Source organism: Coffea arabica, chromosome 4e (genome assembly GCF_036785885.1).
Source record: "Coffea arabica cultivar ET-39 chromosome 4e, Coffea Arabica ET-39 HiFi, whole genome shotgun sequence".
Classification (NCBI taxonomy): Eukaryota; Viridiplantae; Streptophyta; class Magnoliopsida; order Gentianales; family Rubiaceae; genus Coffea; species Coffea arabica.
This window is the reverse complement of record NC_092317.1, coordinates 44,705,073-44,727,769: the sequence shown is the minus strand read 5'-3', so window position 1 is coordinate 44,727,769 and position 22,697 is coordinate 44,705,073. Positions and strand designations below refer to the sequence as shown.

Here is a 22,697-nt window from a genome sequence, read left to right as displayed (position 1 = left end):
ACTTACTCTAACTTTAAAAATAAAAGTAAAACTCTTGACTCAACTAATGAAATCACCATGAAATTTAGGGCTAGTAAATAGTTAAATAGTCAAGTATAGAAATATAGAAGGAAATATAAATTAATGTTTCAAAAATGGGAGGAAATTCTAAAGGAATTTTCGGGTTCTCACAATACTTGTCATTCTAAGTGATAAATATCAGTAGGCTTTGAACAAGTATAATTTTTCTTATCTTGTAATTATGATGGAAGACAGTTGTCAAATGTCATTTGTAGTTAGATGTTAGTAAAATTAGTATAGAGCATTACCAATTTTTAATTAATCATAATCAAGTAGAAAATATTAACCTATCTGTTTGTTGTTTAAATGATGAAACTGGGTATGAATAGATCATTATTTAACCATGAATTTTTGGTAGTTTTATCATGAGTATGGTTTTTGAAGTCGTATAGAATTTTTCTGGGTTGTAGTTTTTTCTAACTCTTACTACATTAATTGTAGTTTGGAATCGTTGTGCTATTCTCGCGATTCAATTATAAGTATTGTTTTTAATAGTTGTATTTGTGATATATTAAATTATTTTTTATTCTTATAATAATTGCCAGTTTCTAACTATGATTTTTTTATAGCTATTCTTGGTGTTGTAATTGTGTTCCTATTATAAATTTTTGTTTTTAATTTTTTTTAGGTGTTTCATTGGCTACGCAGCAAGAGACCATTATCTACCTATATAGTAAAAGCGCGAATGGGATTGTTAAGGGTGGTGGTTGTTGTGCTGACGTGGTCGAATGGGATTGGTTCAAGTATGGTCGTCTATCACGAGGATCTCACGTGCTGAAACTAAAGCTAAAGAGAAGAATTGGCTTCATTGTTTTCTTTTACACGGAGGATTGATTCTTTTACCCAATGTGAGAAACCCGTTTGAAAGCCACCTGGTCCATGTCTACTTTGTTGTAACAGTGATTAGCTTGATTTATGACAAGTGGTGGTGTTGGGCTCAATACTAATTTGTTGGTTTTACAATTCTGACCTTACTCTTGTATCCAAAATTACCGGTGCTGTTGTGAAGCCTTTCTTGTCCCCATGGGCTTTGACTGAAAATTGCTTCTACCGTCACTGTTGCAATCTGCCAAATAACAGCTTTTACCTCTTTTCTTGACCGATGAGAAGACTGATACTATTTCTCTACGCAATTTGCACACCGGCCATCTATTCTTTTCCAGATTTTTGGAATATCATCATCATGGTTAGTGATAATAGTGCATTTCTCCGTTTTCCTTTGTTGCTCTGCTACTGTTTCTTGCACTCTGGTTAGCTCAACTCCTTGCTTTCTATTTTATAAATTCAAACTGTTTCTCACTTGCTCTCTGCGTAAAATTTACATTGTGCTGCTGCATTTTTCTGTGCCTTTTTTTTTATAAGGTTTATTTTGCTGATTGAACGTTATTTCTCTCCTCTCTCTCTCTGAAAGATAAATTGGATCTTCTCCATCTTCATCTTCTTCATTTGAACAGTTGAGTTTTTTGCTTAGTAAGTATCTTGACTTTCTTTTCTACTGCAATAAATAAGACAAAAAAAAAAAAACAAGGAAGCCATGTGGAAACAAGAAGCAACAAGGAAAAAATAGATCTTCGGTATCTTCATCAGAACATATGATTTTTTTGCTCAATAAGTATTTTTATTTTTTTTGTGAAATTTATCTTCATCGTCTGGATTTTGCTTCGTAAGTATTGATACTTTTTTTGGCTACAAGAAAATAGACAAAAAAAAAAGCCACATGGAAAGAAGCAGACAAGTGAAAAACTGGATCTTCAGCATCTTTATTAGAACAAGTGATTTTTTAGCTCAGTAAGTATTTTAACTTTTTTTGGTGAAATTTTAAAAAAAAATCGCTTGTTCTAAGCAAAAAATTCCAAAAAAATCCAATCTCTTAAAATTTTTGAGTTTTTCGTTTATTTTTATGTATATTGTTAGTCTTTTTCCCCTTGTTTAGATCCCATAAGAGAGATTAAGAAAGCAAATAAGGATGGATTTGGATATGGAGGCCTGTGTTGACAAGATCAAACAGGAATATCCGTTTATTTTTATGTATATTTGTTAGTGTTTTTCTACCTTTATCTGATCATATCAGAGAGATTAAGAAATAAGGATGTGTTTGGATACGGAGGCTGTGCTATTCATCTACCTATAAGATTCAAACGTGATTTCATTTTCTGATCCTCCAATGCCCTTACCTCTCGTACCTCCCTCTCAAACTCTCTTTTCAACAGGTCTCTATTGCAACAGAAGGAAGAAATCGATTGATCTAACATTGAGGTACCCTAACATCCTCAATTCTTAATCTTAGATTTTTTTTTACCCTATTTGGTATCTCATCATTTGCTCAATTGTTTTGTATTTTTTTTTTAATTTAGGTTGAAGAGATCATCAAAAGGTAAACTTTTTGTGCCCTAATTTCTTATTTTCTTGCTTTATGTTTTACCTTTTTCCCCCTTAATTTCTTCGCTTAAAGCCTCTTAGATCATTATTGGGTTTCTGCACTAATAATAGAATGAAGTTTGAAAGTCATTTCTGCATTTAAAACAGTAGTATTTTTTCAGCCAAAAATAACAAAAGATGAAGATGTTTAACTGCTCACCTCCTGTTTTCTTAACAAAAGACAAGAATTGGTGGCTTCATGTTATCTTAGTGTTTCTGTCGCATTTTTAGAAAGATTTTTTTACTGATGCTACTATATCTGCTAGCTTGGTTAGGGTTGATGTGTAATTATCATATCAGATTGTTTGGAAAGTTTGTTATGTTGTTATAGGGAGTACAAAAACTTTACAAAAATGCTAATTTATTCTTTGTAATTTTTCCCCTTATGATTTCTTGTGTATTAGTGAAAATCTTATGTGATTCTATGTGTTCTTTCTTGTGGTGCATTGTTTTGTTGTCCACTTGCTTAGGGTGGTTCAAAATTCTTTCATGAATACCTATGGTGCAACAAAAGTAACCTTAAAAGTTTCTAAGTTTTAACTGTTTGCTATTTTAAGTTTTAGGTTTTTTGTTATTTGTTTAAATTACAGATTATTTGTTTTCTTCCTCTTGTTTTCTTCTTTTTGTTATAGGCGTCTTTATTTTCTATTGGATTTTAAATGTTTGTTACAGGTTGAGCTATTAAAATTTGCAGTATGATACAAAAGGATTGGGGGAATTTTTTTTCTCAAGGTGAGTTTTATTTGGGTGTTTTTCCTGAACCAAAAGGAAAAAAAAAAAAAGAAATGGTCTGTTTCGTGCAGATCCAAGATTTTAAATGTTTGTTACAGGTTGAGCTATTAAAATTTGCTGTATGATACAAAAGGATTGGGGGAATTTTTTTCTCAAGGTGAGTTTTATTTGGGTGTTTTTCCTGAACCAAAAGGAAAAAAACAAAAGGGAAATGGTCTGTTTCGTGCAGATCCAAGGTTTTGTCTTCGTATTTTTTCCTTTTATTAACGGATTTCTTCCCTAGCACTTTTATTGTAAGTTTTTGCTGTCTTTATGCTATTATTGGTCTTTAGAAAGGTGCATGATAAAGATTAATAATAATGACCTATTTTGTCACTTTGTATGCTGTCGAAAGAGGGAACCAAAATTTTAATGATGTTTGCATGCTGTTAGAATATAACATCAGTGTATTGTTTCGTCATATTGTATGCTGCCACAACATAGAACAGGGAAATGATAGCAGTAAATTCGGACTTTGGTAATAAGCCTGACATAGAAACAACATTTTTAAAGTGTGATTGCTTTTCATTCTATTTATTAATTTCTAATCTTTTGTGAAGATTACCTTTTCATTCAGTAAGTGCTGCGGCTGCTTCTTTTTATTATACCAACTAGCTGGCTAAAAATTTTGTTGGGAATCTTAGGTTGTGTTTCTATATTTTTGCCCCTTGATAATTTGTTTTGATTTAGCTTACCTTTCTTAAGATCTGTTGTTTTGTGCCTTCCGGTATTGTCAATGTAAATCAATGCTTGAGAAAAACAAGAATTCGTGACTTCGTATTAGATAGATTTATAATCAGTAGTCTTTTTTTCTTTGCCTCTGCAGCATGAAGCCAATGGTTTAAACCAAATGTAATCAATTTGAGGAAGCTCACGATGATGCTATTGCAACTGAGCATGATCCCTTCACAGTTATCATTGCCATTAGAGTCAAAGTGACAACAGCCAACTGTAACCATCTGCACCTTTTTTTTCCCCTGCGTACTTCCAACATTTTAAATTGAACATGTTAATAGTATCAACATAATTTTTCCCTCATTCGTTTTAGATCTCAGCCTCTCAACTTAGTCATTATCAGTGATTTTTATAATTCCACGTTTTCGAGAAGTTGTGAATCTACATGATTGTTATAATTTATAAATTGTCCTGTGCACTGATCTCATGATCATTATTGATTTATTTTTAACTTCAAATCATGTTTCAAAAGAGTGAAAACTAGAGAAGTAATATAGATATTACTACTGGAATATAGATTTTTGCTATCCAGAGAAGCAATGATGTTATTAAGAGTTTTTTTCTTTTTTCTTTTTATAATACTGCATGTCATAAGCATCTGCTATGTTCTATGAAGGAATTATGTCATTGCCTGTGTTAGAGTTTGTTGGGTTTTCACAAGTAGAAGAATCAAAATTTTACATAAATTTAATTGTAGTGCTTGTTACTTGCATAGAATGGTAATTTTTTGTCATACTATAAAAAATACTGTTCTGAGAGTGTATGACCTTTTTAGAAAGTTGGAAGCAGAGAACTGCAATTGGAGTTTTGGTGTTTAAATTTGATTTAAATACGAATTACAAACTACTCTCACTGCTAAAAACTATCTATTGTTTGTGTGCAGCTGGTGTCATTGGAATTGGTATTTCAGTTACTGCTGTGGTACTTATAGCTGGTGGAATTATATCTGCATTAGTTAGCAGAAAATCATGACGATGGATTGCTATTTTAAGAGTAATTTCCCTGATTTGCGGTTTCTAATCTTGGAAGATGATGCATTTTAACCCTGCTAACTATGAACTGATGTCCTTCTATTACTTTTAGTTGAAGTTAAGACTTGGTAAATATATATTTCATATGGTACCTCCGGACCGAAACATATTATCTCAACTAAGATGTCTGGGCATTCTGGGCAAGCTGAAAAGTCATACCGCGCATCGCGCGGTGTTCACCTCCTAGTTAACATATATAGTAAATGTGTGAATGCCAATCCCTCCAATTGAACCCAATTGCTGACGTGGCATGCTGTGATTGGTCGATTGATGGTAATCCTCCGTTGATTGAGCTGATGAATTGAATTGAGGACAAAATCGAGATTTCACCTCATCATTCAATAGATAGGGTTTCTGAAGCTGCTGCCGAGAGTCTCTTTTGCGCCTCCCTATCTAATCCTCCTCCTCGATTTCTTTCTTTTTTTCTTCTCTCTCATTTTCACTTCTTTTCTTTCCTTGATTCGCTGTTGTCCAGATCTTACTCTTCGTGGCTCTCCGGCTCCATTACTCTCCATTGATCAAGGTGATAACAATGAATGGGCCTCCCTATCTAATCCTTCTTCTTGGTTTCTTTCTCCTTTTCTTCTCTCATTTTTACTTCTTTTCTTTCCTTGATTCGCTGTTGTCCAGATCTGCCTCTCCGTGGCTCTCCAGCTCCATTACTCTCCGTTGATCAAGGTGTAACAATGAATGGGAAGCAAACATTTATTTTATTTTAGGCTACTTAGTCATAATTTTTTCTTCATATTACTTAGCCATATTAAAAATCTTTTTTCCCCTTTTCGTTTTTTCCGCGCATGATTCCTCGAGCCCATCTGCTGTAATATTCGTCCCAAAGATATCTTCTTTACACCCCCAATTTTAATATGGATGGTCTGTATCAAAATTAGGGATGCCCAGATATTAGAAATTCGCTAGCTTTTGCTCCAGTCTTGGGATTCAAATCTTGCATTCTTTTTTTCACAACTTTCTACTGTTCGATGTTTCCTGTTTCGTTTCATGGAGTTATCTTTTTAATACAAGAGAGAAAAAATTATGATTACTTTAGGTTACTCAATCATTGTTTTTCTTTCTTTTTTTTTTGGGCAGATTGGAAGGCAACAGTTGTTCGTCTCATATTTTATGAGAAAAAGGTAGAGGTGAGCTTTTTTTCCTACAGATTAATTCGTGATCATTTGTTTCTATCTTGGAGAGTCGGCTATTTTCTCCTTCCATCTTTAAGATCTGACAAATACATTTTTTATTATTGATTTTTTTCCTATACACTATTATCTTTATTGTTGTGTGATTATTCTCTTCTTGTGTGAACATCTATATGGTTATTCTGCTAGCTGTTTTTTTCTCACTTGTTATTGATATGTGCCTTTTTCTTTTTAGAAAATTTTTAGTGCTTCTTCTCTCCCGCATTCTCGTTCCTCATGGTGAGTTTTCTAATTTTTGCATCCGTGCTTACTTTTTTTTTTTTTCCTGAGCTCTATTTTTAGTTTTTTATTATTGTTATAAGTGTTGTTGCTGTTTATATTTGGAGGATTTGTTTTGTCCACTTTTTTAATTTGCAATTATGGTTTCTAAATTTTTTTCTCTATATATAAGTAGCAAAAAGTAGTTCCTACCTTTATATTTGATTTCAGGTTTTCATCTTCAAGGTCAAAGAACTCAGTAAACGTGGCAAAAAAGGTTATTACCTTTTTGTCTGATTTCATGTTTTTATCTTCAAGGTTAAAAGAACTCATGCAAATATAATGGATTTTAATGTCTTAATATCTGTTTTCCTTGCTGAAAAGTTTTTTATGATTTTTTCAAAATTTCCCCTCTGACTTATTTCCTAATCATTCACTTCAAGTAGCACAACATACTGGATCTTATATTTGCAAAATACCAAAACAAACAGGTAGCGTTTGTATAAATCTCCATTTTTGAATTTGTGAAATAGAAGAAAAGAAAACGTGGTCTTCTTATTTCTTGTACTTGCTGTGTGTTTTGAAGTTCAATTGAAACTCATGTGCTTGGAAAACTTTAGAAATTAACATTTTCATTTTATTTTAAATATTGTTGGGGTTGTCAAATTGAATTAATTGAAGAATCTTTAAATATGACACATATGCTCTTATTTTCCAAATGCTTAAAAATTGCACTTTTTGATTGAGTTTTTACTAAATAGGGACAAAAGTAGGATTTCACCTTGAAAAAATGCATATGCAATTAGAATGTATGAACAAAATTAGCTTAGTGGTTCATATATGCCTCAGCAAAAGTGTACTGAAAAAAGAGTTTGATCTCAAATGAAGGGTCCGGACTTTCTCACCCACTGGTAATTAGTTAAGCAATGGAGGTATGCAAGTGACCAGCAAATTTAGTACTCAATGAATCGGTTATTACTTTATTTTTGGAGTTAAGATTTTTTGTTACAATCTGTTTCCATCCAAGAGGTTTGCTAATGTGTTGCTTGCTTAACTAGACTTCATCCTCTATATAACATTTTCTTGCCTTGAATCATAAAAGAAATGATAGCCGTATTTTGTTTGGAAAGTGCTCTGCTTTCAATGCTCTATGCTTTTAATTCATGACCCTAAATTGCCTCTTACCACTTCTAAAAATTTTAACATGAAAATCTCATTTATAATTGCATCCATGGCAAGCTTTCGGCTGCCATGTTATCAATTCTTATTCCGTTGATCCCTATGTCATTGGTTTGATAGACTACTATTATTTTAAACATACCCTTTGACATCACCATACTTTTTAATAACTTGGACTAGCATGGAAATAATTACTAGGTAATTCAGTTTTGGGTGTTTTAAATCTGTATTTGCTAAACATGATGTTCCCTGTAACATTTTAGTATGATTAAGTTTGGAAAGTCTGATTTTTATAGCCAGTTTGTTGTACTTTGTGAAATTGGATTCAACTGAGAAAGAAGCCTAAACAGGTTAACGGACAACAATTAAATTTCGAATTGCCAATTGAAAGATTCAATGAGTGAATGTTAAACAGATTTTCAATCTACCTTTAAGTTTTTCTACGAGAAAGAACTTAATGGAAGGAAATGTTACTTTTGAAGTAGATTTGCTAAACTCTCTTGTAAATTACAGTAGGATGCATAATCCATGCCAAATATGGCATCTAGATGTTCCAGTAGAAGAAGACCCCTCTACTTTGAGAGAAAATGGTATAGACTTCTTTGCAGGATCTTAGAATACAATTATTATTTCTTCCACTTTTGTTTTTAGGCTGAGGCATATATGCCATATTTGCCGCATCTTCTTTCCAGGTATCTTTTGTTTTGTAGCTACTGCATTTCAATTGTGTTGTTGCAGTTTGCAAGAATTATTATGGTGCTCTTGATTCTCATTGGGCAAGATCCAAGTAATGAACTTTGCCACGAATCCTTGAAAATTACTTCTTATGTATGATTTGTTTATAGCCTTTCCAATTACCAATAACTTCAATTCTTTGGCACTGCTTGGATTAAAAACAAAATTAGGTTAGCTTGAGATATGAAACATTTCAGATTTCGTCATTGTTAGATAAATTTTATAGGCAAACATGATTGGTCTTTTTTTTTTGTGTTATTTATGAGCAATAATTTGATTTGGACAGCAAATCAGAAAGTGTAAGCGCCCATATTTGAAACTATTCATTTTTGTTTCGTGTTAGGTAATGGATGATATTTTTGCACTATATTTAACCCACAAATGCAGTCTAATATAGGTTGTCCTGCTAGGTTCAGCTCTTGATTCACACATCCAATACGATTTTATCAATATGGACTGTGCTTATTTATTTATTTTTTCCTTCTTCCTTTTGGGTTTTGGTTGCCATAATTATCGACACTATGTATCTTTTGTTGTTTTTGTTGGAATCCTCTATTCGTAGGCTAGAAACATGCACAAAACTAAACTTCTTCGAAATGCTACAGCCTTAAGAAATCCAGGATTGGCAGGAGCAAAAGAACTCAGTAGAGACTCCTCTGGTTGTTGGATGGAAGGCTATAGTAGAAACAGTGCAAACTTGGGAATTGCTATCAATATTTTGGCTGAACTATGGGGTTTTAGAGACGGAATTCTGCTTGCTTTGGAGTTAAATTTTCAATTCCTAGATATTGAAGTTGACTGCCTTGACATCATATCTCTAATGAAATCAAATACTCTCAGTAATCATAATAATCATTGTTTGCAATATAATTGTTGATTGCAGAGTCCTATTGCGGTTGCAACAGGAAGTGAATAGATGTGTAGATGGGCTAGCTAGATTGGGAGGCAAGATGGAATGGCATTTTGTAATTTTCGGATTATAGTCAATGGATGCCAGTATTTTGCTTGCGATTCTAAAAAAATTGTATATATATAATATATATATATGTATATGAAGAGGACCCAGTTAATTTTTTCTTTCAATTTTGATTGATTAAGAGCCTAGATATTGGAGCCTTGAAAGCGTATGGAGTTCTTAGCTCAATATCTTTGTTTTTGTCTTCCTTTCTAATACTTTTAGTAAGTTGTTCATTATGCACCCTAACAATTAGTGGCTATAAAAATTCCATTTTCTCTTGGTTTTTTGATGATTTCTTTTAATGTTTTAACACTTGTGCGTGATGATCTAGCTCAATCAAATTAAAGTTTATGAACAACATTATTAGCTTCTCCTTGATTACGTGTATCTATTTTTTTTAATTCTATTTTCATTCTATGCAGAAGCAAGGAGCATCTTAGTGATCTTAGTAGTCTAATCATGATATTGTCTTGCATTTTCTTAACAAATATTCATATTCACTACTAAATAAGACTACAAAAACAGAACGGCAAAGCTTTTGGTGCATATTTGTGTAACTTTTCATACTTAATATAAGAATTTGAATCACTGGACATTTTTGGGCAACCGTGAAAATTACACCGCGCATCGCGCGGTGTTATCCTCCTAGTCATGTATAATGTGGGTATTCCACAAGTTGCTGAATTGAGGCTATGGCATTAGTCATTAGGAGAAGATGGAGCTAATTGATTTGGTGTAATTAATGGTTGATATAAAGGAGTAATTCATTTGTGTATGTTGAAATTTCGTTGCCTATGAGATTAAGATTATAATTAAGATTAATCTTTTATACACTGATAGTGCATAAACTATCACCATTGGATGTATGACAACTCATCTGAATTGAAACTTAAAATCCAAATTTTGCTCATGTGTTATGCATCTAACCGTGATAGTGTATACACTGTTGATGTATATAAGATTTACTCAATTAATTAAAAGTTTAAGTTTATAACTTGTAAGTTTACTATATATAATGAGAGTAAATATTTAGTGTTTGCATTTTTTTTAAAAAATGATTAATTCTCAAAAGATAGGTATTTACACTATATTTACAATGACATGTTGGTAAGAAAAATCAGCGAAATTTGAACAGTCAGAAAATTTTGATATTTAACTTTGTATATTATATGAGTAGTTGAGCAACTATACGATATATATTATGACTCTAATAAGCTATATTAAGAAACTAATTCATATCTTTTGTTAAATTAGTGAATGCCATTATCGAAGTGGCCTTGTTTGGAAAATCAATTTTCATCGAAAAATTTTTACGTTTTTCATGAACACATTTTTCAATCACTTTTTTATCCCACATATATCAAATCACTATAGACATTTTCTATAAAAACTTCAGAAAATTGCAATTCACAAATCTAATGTTGAATTATTTGCATTATATGAAAAGCTAAGCACCTAAATAATTCATGCTATGCTGGGGATAAATTTGTTTAGGATTGAATGAATGTCGAGCTTAAGTGTTGGATATTGTTTATGGTAGCCCGCAATGACTATAAACTCATGTAACACTCAGCAATACTAAAAAAAAAAATGGACTTCAACTTGATAAACAAAACAAAGCAAATACACATCAAGTAAAAAGATTTATTTTATAAATAAATTACCACATGCAGCAAACTAAGCTAATATAGAGCAAAGCACAAAAATGAAATGCAAAAAAAAAAAGGTAGTAAACAAAGTATTATCCCTTATCAAATGACACACCGACAAAACAAACAACCAGCTAATATCCCAAGGCCAACAAACAAGCAAAAAAAAAAAAAAATTAAACCACCAAACACAAACATTAACTAAAAACAATGATAAATTCAAGTAAATAGTACAAATAATACTAAATTAACAATGAAAACAAGAAAGTACCTATTCAAACAAGCCAATAAATAAGGGGGAAAATATTCAGCCAACCATCACAAAAAACTGCAAGTGCAAAAGTTGATTATATCCCATGAGAAAGAGCCAACAAGTTTAATAAACTGAAAGAATAACGAAACTAAAAAAAAAATAAAGACAGAGTAAATCAGATATAGGTAATTGACAATCAAACTAAAAAAAAAAAAATTCGAAGTCCCTGATGCGACTTAGCAAATCCATGATTTATGTTTCATTTTTCATTAAAACCACCAAAACAAAAACTAAAATTGTACAAGGAATACCACGATGAACCCAAGTAAATAGTACAGATGATACTAAGTTGAACAAAACAACAACTTGCCAATCCAATAAGCTGAATAAGCTAACAAAATAATAGATCTCTCTTTTTTTTTTGGTGAAACCAAAATAATAGATCAGCAATAGGACAAAAGGCATATTTGTGACTCAGCAGTCAAAACAAGGAATCACTGATCCTAGCAACCCCAACAAACAAGGGGTTGTACGTTCAAAAACTCACTAAATTCCATGAAAAGGAACCAATAAATGCAATAAGCCCTGCTCAAACAAACAAAACAAAGAACAACACAAAATAAACTATTATAGACAAAGAAATCAGTAAATAAGTCATACAACTAACAATCAAATAATAAATAGCTGAAGCAACTAACAACTAGATAAAACCATTATGCTTTGGCATAGTGATCACCAAAAAGAGACTAAATCCCTTTTTGAACTGTAGGTCAGGGTTCGAACCTTACTTACAGTGAAAAATTTTTAAAGGAGACCTCAAAGTATTCTTTTGATCTAATGAGGTCTATATACCTGTTAGTCTCCTTGTATAAAAAAAAAAAAAAAACTAACAACCAGATAAAAAAACCCAAATCAACACATGCACCACCAACCAAGTATATTTATAAACAAAATGCATTCATAAAAGTCAAACAAACCACCAAAAAGTACCAACCGGATAAAAAAAAACCCAAATCAACATGCACCAGTAACTAAGTATATTTATAAACAAAATGCATTCACAAAAGTCAAACAAACCACCAAAAAGTACCAATCACAGCAAAGCATTAAACACTTCTGAGCAAAGCCAATTACCAGCAATCAACTAGCAAAACAACAACAAAGCCCCCAAAAGTTAATAGCTAATACCAAAGCAGTAAAATCAGCAAATAAAGACAAACATAAGACCAAACTCACGAGTCAAAGAAACACCACCAGACAAACGCAGTGCAATTCTTGAACCAAAGAACACCAATGAAATTTTCTGTGCCAAATGCAATTTAAAGACAAGCAATGGATAACAACAGAAGAAAGATATAATTAATCAAACTATCCAAGTATTTTGATTGAAAGTCTGCGGACCAATTTGATCATGATGAATGATGGCTCATTTTCATCGTCTTACTAATGGACCACGACCTAATACTGTGCAACTTATATAAAATCTCCATTAATTCCATTGGCTAACCAACAATATATGATCAATTATTTTAGATGACTTATTTTACATAAAGTTTACTTGGAGGGAAGGAGGGCTGCTCTCTAGTGTATCTGGTTAAGCTCTAGAATTAGCTAACAATTCTTATGAACCATATCTAAGTTATTCTACCGTTTTGAAAACTAGACCAGATAGGCTGGTTTGACCGGTTGAACTCTGAACTGCTCATGACTTATTATACATATAGTTTAATTAGAGGGAAGGCAAGCTGCTCTCTCGTTTATCTAATTAAGCTCCATAACTAGCTAATTGTATTTCAGAACTGTATCTAAGTTAATCCAAGTGTTTTGAAAACTGGATCAGATTAGTCGGTTTGACCGATTGAACTGTGATCTGATCATGGTACGATTCGTTTCATTAGTAATTTAGAAAATCATTGGAATCAGTCAAACTCGATCAAAAATGAGTTGAACCAGTCAAAATGCGTAAAAATATTGGACTTTTCAACTGGTTCATACTAAATTTTCTTTTTCTTTTTTAATTTTATAAGTTTTCCAATTTACATAATAAATAAAAGAATAACAAAAAAGAAGAATAATTGAACCATATTGAACCGGTTGAACTAGATTGAACCATGAACTGGAAGCTCATCCGATTCAATTAATAGTTTGGGTTAAAAAACATTGTCCTTTTGTCCAAATTCGGAGTTATTGATTGTCCAAAATAATTTATTGCAAGCGAAAAATTTTCGCTCGCTATTACATAAATTGCAATGAATAGGTTGAGTAGTTCAAAATAATTTGTAGAAACAAAATCTTATCCTAAAATATGCACGATTAGTTAAATTAAGGCAAAAATATGTAGTATCAGATAAGTTGTAAAGAAACCCAGACGTCAATTGATTAAGTTATTATAGAAACCGAAAATGTGTCTTGTATTCAAATAATTGTCGAGCCAATTATGCGCACCAATTTGTTATGTCCCGGATTCATTTTTTCTATGCTGTATAGGTGAGAGGTCTAAAAATCGGGATAATTTAATTGTACTCTTTTCTTCTGTATCACTCAATTTATCTCTTTCTTCTTTTAGGATCCAAATTTTGATACTCTCTAGGCATTAAAACTTATATCAGGCTTTCAGTCCAAACCTCACTTTGAGTATCCACTAACTACAATATGTCTCCAGTATTTCCGAAGGAAAAAAAAATTACAGGTGTAGTATTAGTATTAGTGGGCGGACAAGACAGACAAGTCGAAGCAGAAAATGGTGATGGTCAATGACCGGCCGCTGCGCAACGGACAATTCAACGCGGAGGAGCCAACCCCACTTCCAAAATTCTACTAGTACCAGTTACTTACCTCAATTTGATGAAGAGATAATTTCATAAACCTCCCCTTAGATTTTTAGCTATTTCACTTAGTTCCCTTGACATTTTAAAAGTTATACTTACCTCCCTTAATTTGATATTTTGATAACCAAAACTTAAAATAGAGTGAAAAATTTAATGAATAAAGTTTAATTTGTTCTTCTAAATAATTATAAAATAATTTAGCACAATTATAAAAAAGGGTCAAGTTCTTCATACGGATATTTGTTTTTAATTATTATTGATTTATCATAGTTTGGTAGTAATTTTGGGCTATTTGTTTTTAATTATTATTGATTTATTCTTGATTTTGATACAAAAAAGAGTTACAAAAAAATGGATGATGTTCACAATTATCAAAAAAAAAATTACTAGTTTAACGTTTGATTTGGATAGATATTAAGGACAACATTGATAATTCTTCTATTCTTCTAATGAAATATAAGAGAAATGAATAAGAAGGAAAAAGGAAAAAAAATTTATAAAATCCATCCTTTGCATAAATATGGCAACAAGAGAGTTTTATTAAAATATTAAGATTAGTATTGTCATTTTAAAAATGGATAAGGGAAGTAGGTGTAATTTTTAAAACCTTAGGCGAGCCAAGTGAAATTATCAAAAACCTCAGGGGAGGTTTCTGGAATTACCCCTTTGATGAATTCAACCAAATGGAAAGTCGTCGTTGTTTAGTTGGTGTTTCATATTGGAGTTGGCTCCAAAGTCATCAAAGAGAATAGGAAAGGAGCCCGACAAGAAACGCGTAGAACGACCTCAATCTCGTACAAATCCATGGACTGAGAATAAACAAAACGCGCATCTCCCTGTTTTACTTTGACCGCCAGTCCTCTGTTACTAACTTCTTCTCATGATCACTTGTCTGGTTGCGTCTGCTTTCATTTTTTCCTTTTCCACCAGTCAGACGCAGTCCAGCCAAACCAAAATGCAATTTCTGGTATGAAACCACAAGTTTGAAATGTCGTCAGGTTGATGGGTTATAAGCTCTTTGCCTGTCCCATTTTCGAGCTCATGGGTTTCTCAAACAACTGTATCCAATGAGGATTCTTCTCTTTCCTTTGCTTTTCTTGATACCCTTACTCCAAATTTTGTCAGTTAGACATGTTATTCTCTTGGCCTCTGGTCAATGTCTTGAAGATCAGAGGTCCCTGCTGCTGGAACTGAAGAACAGTCCCACGTTCAACTCCACGAGTTCAACCAAACTGGCGCGCTGGAACAATAGCAAGGACTGTTGCCTTTGGGATGGGGTAGGATGTGATAGATTGGGTCATGTGATCAGGCTGGAGCTTGATAACCAAACCATTTCTGGACTACTGGAGAATTCGAGTAGTCTGTTCAATCTTCGGTATCTTGAGAGATTGAATTTGGCTTTCAACAGCTTCAGCTCTACTATTCCCAGCGGATTATTTAAACTTACAAATCTGACATACCTGAACTTGTCTGGTGCTGGTTTTGTTGGGCAAATTCCGAGGGATTTGGCTAGCATGAGCAGGTTGGTTACTCTTGATCTCTCAACCCGTTTTCCTGGAGTTCCGCCACTGGAAATGGAGAATCCAAATCTACGAACACTTGTTCAGAACCTCACGGAGCTCCAAGAACTTTACCTTGATGGTGTCAATATTTCTGCTCCGGGGGGTGAGTGGGGCAGTGCCTTATCATCTTTACTCCATTTAAGAGAAATCAGCTTGTCCAGCTGTCATCTTTCAGGTCCTATCAGCTCATCCATTTCAGAGCTCCACTCACTCTCAATCATCAATCTTAACACCAACAACCTCTCAACTACAGTTCCAGACTTCTTTGCAAATTTCACGAATTTGACATCATTGAGTCTCAGCTCTTGTAATCTGCTGGGAGAATTTCCAAAGAAGATACTCCGGTTGCCACTGCTGCAGAATATAGATTTGTCAAACAACAACTTCATTACAGGCACTTTGCCGCGGTTTCCCGAGAGTGGATCTCTCAAGACAATAGTGATTAGTTCTACCAATTTTTCGGGTTCATTACCAGATTCCATTGGTGTCCTTCGAGATTTGTCAAGGATAGATCTGGAAAACTGCAATTTCACAGGACCGATTCCATCAACAATGGCAAATCTCACAGAACTGGTTTATGTGGATTTGTCAAACAACCAGTTCAACGGTTCAATCCCGTCATTTGGGATGTCCAAGAACCTCAATCACTTGGACCTCTCTCGCAATGATCTAACAGGCAACATTCCTTCCGCTCACTTTGAAGGCTTTGCAAATCTTTCCTTTATTAACTTGGGATATAACCATCTCTGTTTGCTCTTCCATCCTTGTGGAAACTCCAGCTTGCCAACAATAATTTCATAGGCACAGTCGAATTTCCCAATGCATCCTCCCCTTTCTTAGATACACTTGATTTGAGTGGCAACCAACTTAATGGTTCAATTCCAATGTCCATTTTTGAACTGCAAAGGCTCAATGTACTCTCACTTTCTTCCAACAGATTTAATGGCAGTTTGCCACTTCAAATTATAAACGGGCTCCGAAACCTTACAACACTTGATCTTTCTTACAACAACTTATCAATTGATGCAAGCAGCGGTAATTCAACCGTGTCCACCTTCCCTCAGCTCAGTGTACTGAAATTAGCTTCTTGCAACTTGCAAAAGTTTCCAGGGCTAAGAAACCAGTCCAGGATGATCTATCTAGACCTTTCAAACAACCAAATTGCTGGAGAAATACCTAGATGGATATGGGAAGTTGGTGACGGAAGTCTTCAATATCTGAACCTTTCCTGCAATCACCTAGTGGATCTCCCCATGAATGCCACTATGCCCAATCTGTCTGTGCTTGACTTGCATTCTAACCAACTTCAAGGTGAGTTTCCAAAACCACCAGAAACAGCTATATATGTGGACTACTCAAGCAATAAGTTCAGCAATTCCATCCCACAAGATATTGGGAACTCTCTTATTTTTGCTGTTTTCTTTTCTATTTCAAACAACAGCATTTCCGGAGTTATCCCTCAGTCCATATGCTATGCAAGTTACCTCCAAGTTCTTGATTTGTCTAACAATGTTTTGAGAGGCAGCATACCAGACTGTCTATTCTACAAAATGGAGAATCTCGAGGTTCTGCAGCTAGGGAGAAACAAACTGGGTGGTATCATTCCAGATAAATTTCCAATTAACTGTGTTCTCAAAAGTTTAGACCTTAGTAAAAATGTTCTAGAAGGACGGGTTCCAAGATCCCTGGTCAATTGTACATCGTTGGAAGTCCTCAATATTGGCAGCAATAGAGTTGAAGATACTTTCTCCTGCATGTTAAAGAACTTGGCTAGTTTGCGGGTACTAGTTTTGCGATCCAACAAGTTCTACGGAAACCTCAGCTGTTCATTGGCCGATGATAGCTGGCAAAACCTTCAAATCATTGACCTAGCTTTCAACAACTTCAGTGGCGCTCTATCCCCTAAATGCTTCTCTAATTGGAGAGGAATGATTAGCCATGTAGAAAATGGGCAATCAGCACAGGACCATCTGCATTTTACTGTCTTGAAGCTTAGTAACATATACTATCAGGAAACTTTGACGGTAACGTTCAAAGGACTAGAGCTGGAGTTTAGGAAAATTCTGTTGATCTTCGCATCCATTGATTTTTCAAGCAATGTTTTTGAAGGAAGCATCCCAGAGACAATAGGAGAACTCAGAGCACTTTATCTTCTCAACTTATCACATAATGGTCTCACCGGCACAATCCCAAAATCAATTGGGAACTTGACCCAGCTTGAATCACTAGACCTCTCAATGAACCGGCTAAGTGGAATGATACCAGTAGAGATTGCCAATCTGACATTCCTCTCATCCTTGAACCTATCCTTTAATCAACTCCTTGGAAGTATCCCCTGGGGGCGCCAGCTTCAAACGTTTACCGAAACTTCTTATGAGGGAAACAAAGGGCTGTGCGGCCCCCCTTTGAACTTCAACTGCAAGGGCAATAACCATGCTCCGGTGCCTTCCTCTGTAGATGCGAATTCAGTGATTGAGACTGGATTTGATTGGCAGTTCATATTCACTGGTCTGGGTTTTGGTGTTGGAGCAGCAGTTATCGTTTGGCCACTAATTGTCTGCAAGGAAGGGAGGGACTGGTCCGATAAGCATGTAGAAAGAATTCTGCTGCTGATTTTTCCAAGATACAGGTTCTGTTACACCAGGTATGATGAAGGAAAGGTAAACGCAGTGGAGAAGTCGGAGGATGAGTTCCTGGACGACACAGAAGATTCTGATGGAGATGAATTCGAGCTAGAACACGAGGCATTTGGAGGTAAGTATTGTGTATTCTGCAGCAAACTTGACGTTCACAAAAAGAGAGCCGTACACAATCCAAAATGCACCTGTCATACTTCGCCCATATTTTTTACTTCTCCAACGTCTTCTTCCTCTTTGTTAGTTCTGTATCATCAACATTTTTGACATTTTTATTCTTTTTTCAATGTTATTGTACATAAAACACACAGCGCATTTCAACCCTTGAACGGGGATGATGACTGTATGAAAATTAAGAACTCTGAACATTAATTAAATCTTCCCATGGATATGTTTCATCCCGCATGGTGGCAGAAACAAAGATTAAAGAAGTATTAATTTTTTTAAAGGTTGAAAAATATTACTAGATAACAAAGGAAGCCAGACCCGCTAAAAGCACTTTCTCTGCTTAATCAAGATACCGAGAAAGATTGAGACGTAACGTTTGTGAAACGGATTCATCTTTTAACATTCGGCCACAGAGAGTGAGTGCATAGATCAGCAAATAAATTTCTGCGCCTTTTCTTCTGGACTTGTCATAGTGCTAAGAAAAGTAGGAAGCATCAAGTGGAAATACTTGGGGAAGAGTTAGGTTAGGTGGTAAGGTAGAAGAGATTGTAAGCAGGAGGTTTAAGTTCCAAACCTCCCACTTACCAAAAAAAGAAAAAGGTGGTAACACACTTTCGGTTCAACATTTCTGATTATCCAAGGAAGACGAGGTTTAACAATCTGGGAAGTTGAGATCCCTACAGATTGCTCACGGTCTTGGAGGGACATATTTGATGATGAGGGATGAAATTCAGCCCCTTATTAAATATATTGTTGTTGGTAATGGGGAAGCAATCAATTTCTGGTACGATCATTGGCACCCATGCCCCTCTACCAGTATTTTTCTGAAAATCTTTCGCATAACCTTGGCTTTTGCAAATCTGCCTCTGTATCTAGATTTATACAGGGTGGAGAGTGGAAATGGCCTAAGGGAAAGGAGAACAGCTGAAGTGGAAAAAACTTATGCAAGAAACACCATCTTTATACCTTGTCAAAGCAGCAGTGATGAGGTATATTGGTTCGCTAGCGGTTCTGGGAAGTTCACACTAAAATCAGTTATGACCAAACTCAGGAATGTAGGCGACAAGGTTCAGTTATGACCTAACACTCAGGAATGTAGGCAACAAGGTTACTTGGCATAAATTTGTGCGGTGAAAGGGCACTGTTCCGAGATTTTCTTTTATTATTTTTTAAATTCTTTTAGCAGGGTTGAGGTGGGATTTAAGAAGCGGATTAGAATCCAAAATCTGTACATTTTGGGACCTCAACCTTAACCAGTAGACCAAAGTCTCTTTCGTATGATTTTCTTTTATTACTCGGATACTATGTCACAGGAAATTGACCACCAAAGACAGACTCAAAGCTTGGGGGGGGGGGGGGGGGGGGGGGAGGTATGCAGTTGTCTAGTGATCAATGTGAACTGAACTATTTAACAGAGCTAGCAGAAAAAGCAATGGAACATCTCTTCTTTGCTTGTTTGACATTGGCAGAAGTTATGTTTCATAGCCCATGGGAGATTAACTTGGCAGGCAGAACTTAAATGGATGAGTGAGCACTGTCATTCAAATTCGTTTGTTGATCAAGTCAGGAGATTGGCTTTGAATGTTGTGGTCTATCAATTGTGGAGAGTTAAGAAACTCGGCTTTGAGTTTAGCAGAGACATCTTTCAATTGGAATTTAGCTTTGAAACTCGGCTTGCCTCGTATGTGTTTTAATTTATGATTGCCTGTGTATTCAATAGTATTTAGTAGTGTGTAGTTAGAATCTATACATTCCTGTGTATATAAGCTTCCATGTTCAGTGGATGTATCCTTTGAGTTTGGTTTTCTTCACGATGTTGGTGGGCAAGTCAATGTAATCAATGCCATACAAGCACTTCCAAAGTTTCCAACAGGTCTAATTGCATTTTAGGTCCATATTGGTCAGACGATTGAACAATTTGACTATCAAATCCTGCAAAAAATTGCTTTAAGTGGTTCTTCAACTAATACAATTCTGAAAATTTTAGACAAAACTTGTGGATCACTTTGACTAGATTCCACTAGGAAAAAATCTACAAGAAACGAACAATTGTTTTCTTCGGAAAACTTAAGAGAACCATGTCACCTTGTGACTACTATCCTTTTTTCTTTTTTTTTTTGGTAATAAAAATTGGAGAGTGGAAGAAAAAAACTAGGGTATCGGTGAAAAAGTTGAAAGATAATCTGTTTATTTATCTTCAATGGGTGAGAGTCATAAAAAATTAAGAGTGACTTGAGGGACTAACTATTTTTTTCTAGGAACAGTTAAGGCATTAGCTTGCTCAGCTGCAAACATCCCTTGTGGCATTTGTTTCAGTTTCATGCTTATTGTTTACTTAAAGATGTAACTGAACAATTATTATTTGTCATTAGTACCAACTTAAAAGAGGAGGGTCAGTTGGGATATGGTTGAGGTTGCTGTCTTAATGAGGTGTAGATCAAGCAAAGAAGTGTCAATTGTTAATACAAGTACATGATTCATCTTTGCATGTACAGGAATCAGGATCCTGGCCAAATATTTTACCTACATCAAAAGTGCTTGGTATCATAAAAATCTGGTAACATGGAGTATAAAATAAGTTACCAAAATTGGCCTATTTCTATTTGCAATCAAGACTTGAAAAAGCCAAGGCAATGAAATAGGGTGGGTCATAAATGTCACAATGTTTGTATTTTCAATCATGGAAAAGTATAATTGCATAAATGAATCTTGTTTTACTCCGTTTGGATTAATCTAATTCTTGTATATGTAGTTTCTGACTTATTAGTCTTTAGATCAACTAATAATGATGATGATAATAGTAATCATAAATAATAATGTCACCAAAATTCTGTAAATATAAGCAATATTAAGCTTGTTACTTTGTTAAAGAGTATTTTTTTTTTCTTTACTTCTTGTTCACGTGAAATGTTAGAAAAATAGTATTGTCATTTTTTGCCATACAAATTAGTCAAGTACTTGATACACAAAACTATGGAAATGGCAAATATACCTTATTTTTAAACATATATGAGGAAAATAGATATAGAATCAAACCTTAGGGGGTAAGGTGAAAATTATCATCCTTAGAAAAACTTAAGTTAAGTGAACCATTTAAAACCAAAATTGATAAATGAGAAACTTAACAGTTAACATATACTTTTAAAAGTTTAGAGACCAAATAAAATGATTGGTAAAAGTTGAGCGACTATTGAAATCATTTACCCTTTATTTGAAATTATTCACATTCAAGATTTGCATTCTTGCTATGTTTTGAGTTCCTAGGCTATTTATATTGTGCAGTAAAAAGATGAATACAACAGTTGTTATACAATACATTTCCTTTTCTAGGTCTTTTCAAAAATAACAAAAAAAAAAGAGAAAAAAAAGTAAAGAAAGAGTTGAACTAGAGTGACACCAATTTTCCAATTCAACAACAATAATGTGTAAAATAAAACAGGTCAGTGTTCAAAGAGTTGTAGCTTGATCAACTCCAAACTGAGTGCCAAGCTTCCAAAAATAGGAACAACAAATAAAAAATAAATTCAAGGGTAAAATACACTTTACTCCCCCGTAATTTAGCACTTTTTTACATAAACTCTCTTATGGTTTGAAAAACTATGTATAACCCTCTCATAGTTTAAACTAAAATGTCAAAGTAATAGAATTTATATTTCATAATAGAATCAACTAAAATGTCAAAAATACCCCTCTATAAAATTGAAAATTATTAATTAACTACAGAGGGGTTATGTATATATTTTGAAAACCATAGTTATGTGGTAAACTACTAAACTATAAAGGGGTTATGTAGTAAAATACAAAACCATGAAGCATTAAAGTGTCATACATATTACGTTTATGTATTTTGGTCATTTTAACTATTTTAGTTTTTAAACAACGATATTCTCGACATTTTCTTGAGTTCTATTACAGAATATTCTTTCCGCCACTTTGACACATTAATCCAAACTATGAAGAGATCATGTATAGTTTTTGAAACTATAGGATTCTTTTCCAAACCTCGCACTTAGGATTCTTCTCCCCCTCTTTTCATGAATTTGATATGTTTTCTGATAGATCTAATATCTACTCTCATAGATCTTATAACTATGACAGCATAAAGGGACTATACAACCAATAGGCTCGTCAAAAGCGAAAGTCTCATCTGGATGCTCACCATGTACATGTCTCTTGTAACATCCTGGAGATTTAAGCCCTAGTGATGGCTTATCAAGAAGACGAAACTTTGTGATCGAAACAAGCATCGCAACGACCAAGGTGAATGTCGATGCTATTAAGAATTGCTTGCACCATAAGACAACCGCCGACTCC

General features: G+C 34.1%; 1 long non-coding RNA gene and 1 pseudogene across 4 annotated transcripts; both read left to right on the top strand.

Moving 5' to 3' along the window:
• The first annotated feature begins 5,373 nt into the window (after nt 1–5,373).
• On the top strand, nt 5,374–9,412 carry LOC140006128 (uncharacterized). Of its 4 annotated transcripts, none has more exons than XR_011813760.1 (6): nt 5,374–5,538; nt 5,646–5,693; nt 6,105–6,148; nt 6,393–6,436; nt 8,333–9,094; nt 9,213–9,412. It is a non-coding gene; the product is annotated as an uncharacterized lncRNA (long non-coding RNA). The 4 variants fall into 4 exon arrangements; XR_011813759.1 differs by having other exon boundaries at nt 6,105–6,154; XR_011813761.1 differs by lacking the exon at nt 8,333–9,094 and having other exon boundaries at nt 5,376–5,538; nt 6,105–6,154.
• A 5,397-nt stretch (nt 9,413–14,809) lies between these two features.
• Nucleotides 14,810–18,592, top strand: LOC140006127 (receptor-like protein 40; annotated as a pseudogene).
• Nucleotides 18,593–22,697: the final 4,105 nt, after the last annotated feature.